The following is a 4539-nucleotide window of genomic DNA, read 5'->3' on the forward strand; positions in this document are numbered from 1 at the left end:
ACATACAAATATACACAACATACATATACACACTCACACATACATACACATACACTCACATACATACACACAAACATACAAGTACACACACTCACACACAAACATAAATACACATACTGTCACACACAAACACAAATATACATACACTCCCATACATACATTCACACACACAAACATACAAATACACACTCACAGACATATACACACAAGTATACAAGTACACATATTCACACACAAACATACAAATACACACACTCTCAGACACACAAACACAAATACACACACTCACACACACAAACACACAAATACACATACACATACCCACACACACACATACACACACATTTCCTATTGCTGTGATAAACACCATGACCATGAGACCCAAAACATCTTAGAAAAAGACAGGTTTATTTAATCTTACAACTTCCAGGTCAAACAGAATTCATCAATCATGGGAAACCAAAGCAAGAACTCAAGACAGGAATGTGGAGGTAGGCACTGAGGCAGAGACTGTGGAGGGATGCTAAATACTGGATTACTTCCTGTGACTTTTCCTGAGTTTTCTTTCTTATAGAACCCAGGACCACCTGAGTGGGTGTGACCCTATCCAGAGTGAGCTGGACCCTCCCACATCAATCAGTCATCAAGAAAATGCCACACATACAGGTCAATCTGATTGAGCAACTCCTTAATTGAGATTCCTACTTCCCAAGTGATTCCAGTTTATGACAAGTTGACAAAAAACTAACTGGCACTATACACATACACATACATACACACAGAGACACACATACAGATACAGACATACACACAGATATACACACAGACACACACAGACACAGACACACAAAGACACATATATACAGACACGCACACATATACACAGACACACACATACACACAGACTCAAACACACACAGACACAAACATACACAGACACAGACAACAGTGGCACAAATATACACAGAGACACAAACACACACAGAGACATATACACAGGCACACACGCATGAGAAAGACACACACAGAGAAGGACATACATATACAGACACACACAGACACACTGACACACACACATATATACATATACACACATACACATATACACATACACACAGAGACACGCATACACATATACATGCACACATAGATAATTATACTATGTATAATATACTTCTACATTTTACTTTAAGAATCCTATAAAACTACAGAAGTAGGGTTCCCATCCCCACAAAACAGTTAGCTTGTATCTCACTATCATGTTATACCAGTGTGTCAGCCACAAATGTTCCCACATACATCTAACAGGCCAGCTAGCCGGTGTTCTACAAGACCATGTCTGAGATTCACTGTTCCTGCACTGTTTTTAAAGAAGAGCACCAAGGATATTAACTTTCTTTCTTAATGAGAAAGACTTCTCACGGGAGAGAGGCAGAGATGGGGAGAGGGATCCTTGCTTCTGACCTGCACGTATTCTCCTGGACCTCAAGGCTTACATTTCAGTAGGAGAATTAAGAACACTAGTTAGAAACAAAGACCTAGCCGAACACATTTTTCTCATTTATGCTTGATCCTAAACATTTGTAAAGATTTAGCGGCTCACCCCAGCAAGCCTTTTAATTCACATTCTGGGAACAGAAACGTGTTCTCAAGGATGTTCCTGTGCCTGATCCCAAGCGATTTTGTTGTCTTAGGCAACAAAGATGAATCTAGAGATGGAAAAACTTTCAAACTGTGATCCACAGGCAGACACGAAGAGGTTTCCTCTGAGCATGTGGTTCTCTTTTAAAAATCTTTTTAACATTTTATTGATTCTTTGTGAGTTTCACATCATGCACCCCGATCCCGTTCATCTCCCCATCCCCTCATTTCTTCCTTTCATTCTTGCAACCCCCTCCCAATTAAAAAAAAAGCATAGAAAACATCTCACTGTGGAAGCTGTAGTGTGTCACAGTGTGTCCCACAGTCTATCCTCTGTCCACACATCTTCACTTGGCAGATGTTCTTTGCCGTTAGTTTGGTTCCAAGTCTCTGGCTTCTGTGACACCATCAATATTGGGAGTCATTGGGGCTCCTCCCGGTTATCCTGTTGTTGTCCTGTGTCGTGGAGATCCTGCAGCTTTGGAAGAGCAGGGCTGGCCCTTTCATGACTCCCAATCCTTTGCAGATGGTATCTATTTTGGGGTGGGCCAATTCAGAGCCCTGGACCTGGGTCTGGGTGGTGGCTGAGCTGTCCTTGTCATGCCTCTCCTTTAACCACACCACCAGGGTGAGCTCTCCAGCACTGCTCCAGGTAGGTCACCCAGTGCTGCCATCCTCACTCGGCAGGGCCAGCTCTCCTGCTCTCCTGCCCTCAGGGGTGGTTCACTCACCCCCATGCCTTCAGAGCTAGCTCCACTGTGCTGCTCAGTCAAGGTGAGGGCTCACTCTCCAAAGTGTGCAGCCTGTGAGGGGCTGGGCTAGCTCTCCTGCTCTCAAACCCTTGAGGATCACCCATGCTTTTGCTGTCAGGGCCAGTGCCATTGTGTTGCCCTGACAAGGTGCAGGACCTGCTTTCCCCAGTGCTATAGACAGTGAGGAGGCAAGGCTAGCTCTCCCCTTCTCATGCCCATGGGACCAGCTCTCCTGACTATCATAGGTTGTGAGGTTCGAGGGGTCACATCACTATGCCACATCACAGCAGACTAGTGGTGGGTCCCTTGGAGTAGTTCACCTGTACCTTCACCACTGGGGTCAGCTCTGCTGTGCTCTCTAGGCAATGTGCAGGACTCCTTCTTCTAGGTGCTGCAGTAGGTAAGGGGGCAGAGCTAGCTCTCCCATGCTTAGGACCTTGTAGGCAGCTCTCCCACACTTACACTCTTGTGGCCTGATCAGCCACACTCTTGTCACCTGGGGCAGCTCCACTGTGCTGCCTAGACAAGGAACTGGGACCCAAGTGCTGCTGCAAGCTAGGGGTGAGGTCAGTTTTGTACATGCCCTGGGCATCCATGTGGTTCTTGGTGGCTGCCCTGTCCAGGGATATCTCCATCATCCCCATGTTCTCTGGTGGTAATATGGCCCTGACCCCTGCCACTGCTTAGTCAAAGACCTAGACATGGCCCTCAGTGGCAGCTCACACTGGACTTTCCCGATGGCCTCAGGTGGTAGAGCTGGCCACTCCTCTCCACCCCACCATTCTCCAGTTTCATTTCTCCTCAGAATGCTGAAGCTGCTCCCTTTCTCTTTCTCTCTCATCTGACCACTACATACTTGCACATTGTGGGGGTTCCCACTACAGGCTGGCCACAGGGCTGGCAGGTCCCTGGGTAATAGCTTCTGTCTGCCCTGTGTGGCAGGGTGGCAAGAGGCCTGTGCATCTGTGCCCTGTGCTGGAGGGCAGGTGTGTGGTTGGAATGGAGGTCTACAGGTCTCTGTCTTACTCCTCCCTCCGTGGGCTGTGTGGTGGTAGGTGGGGCTCTGTGTGTCTATGGCTGGTCTGTGCTGCGGGGCAGAGGGCAGGTCTGTGGACCTCTTTCCCCCACCTGAAGCACTCCATGGCGTAGTGGAAGACACGTCTCTGTCTTCCTCCTCCCATGCTTACCACCTAGATCTGATTTGATTTAATTTTTATGAGTCCTAGGCATCAAACAGCTTTGAACACCAAGCCAGGTATCACGCTAAGATAAACAAAGGACCACCATTTGCTCTGCCCCTGACTAATAAAAGAACAACATCACCAACAAGGTGTCTCTTTGCCCATTGTGTGTGTGTGTGTGTGTGTGTGTGTGTGTGTGTGTGTGTGTGTGTGTGTGTGTGGTGGGGGTACCTGAGGACGGGAGGACAGGGCCTGATGTCTGAATCTGAGGGGAGGCATGGGAGAGGTGAAAGCTGTTGGGAAATTCTGCTGGGTCTCAGCTCAGGATGAAAAAGGTGACGCATCCTGCATCTTAACTTACTTCTCACTTGTAGCCGAGCCGGATGTGCAGCAGATGAGGCGTCTTAGAGAGAGAAAGAGAAGGTTTAAAAGAAGAAAGAGAGCAGGTATGGTTTGGTGAATGGAAGCAGAGCATCAGGAACTTGGAACCCCAATGTGACTAGGCCTGAGCTTCAACTAGCAGAGCGGAGGGAGGGGAAGGGAACCAAAGCATGTGCTACAGGGGTGGGTAGGTGGGAAAGCATATGTCAGACCATCGGAGAGAGACATGGATTGTGGAGTTGGAACAGCACTATGGGACGTCACCGGGGTTGGTCCACTTTGACCTGCATCTGTATCTTCACTTGCCAATCCAGAGGAAAGGCTAACGGATGCTCCAACCCCCCTGCTCAGGACAGAATCAGCCTGCCCTGGTCTAATGGTATGAATCCCTCTACCGTCTGTGTGTGTGTGTGTGTGTGTGTGTGTGTGTGTGTGTGTGTGTGTGAACGGAGGAACTCTGGAGACAGGAAGGAAGGAAGAATAACAATATGCAGGAATTTAAAAAACAAAGCAAGTCAGCCATGAATGTTATACTGCCTGCCTGAAGCTACTCAAGCCGTTGTGGGAAAACCGGGATTGTAGAT

The 4539-nt window shown here is 47.7% G+C and overlaps 1 non-coding gene across 1 annotated transcript; it reads right to left on the reverse strand.

The window, feature by feature from the left end:
* Nucleotides 1-3606: 3606 nt before the first annotated feature.
* Nucleotides 3607-3749, reverse strand: LOC116899839. The gene has a single exon (XR_004387836.1). It is a non-coding gene; the product is annotated as a small nucleolar RNA SNORA48 (small nucleolar RNA).
* Between the last annotated feature and the right edge of the window lie 790 nt (nucleotides 3750-4539).

This window comes from Rattus rattus, chromosome 4 (assembly GCF_011064425.1).
Source record: "Rattus rattus isolate New Zealand chromosome 4, Rrattus_CSIRO_v1, whole genome shotgun sequence".
Lineage (NCBI taxonomy): Eukaryota > Metazoa > Chordata > Mammalia > Rodentia > Muridae > Rattus > Rattus rattus.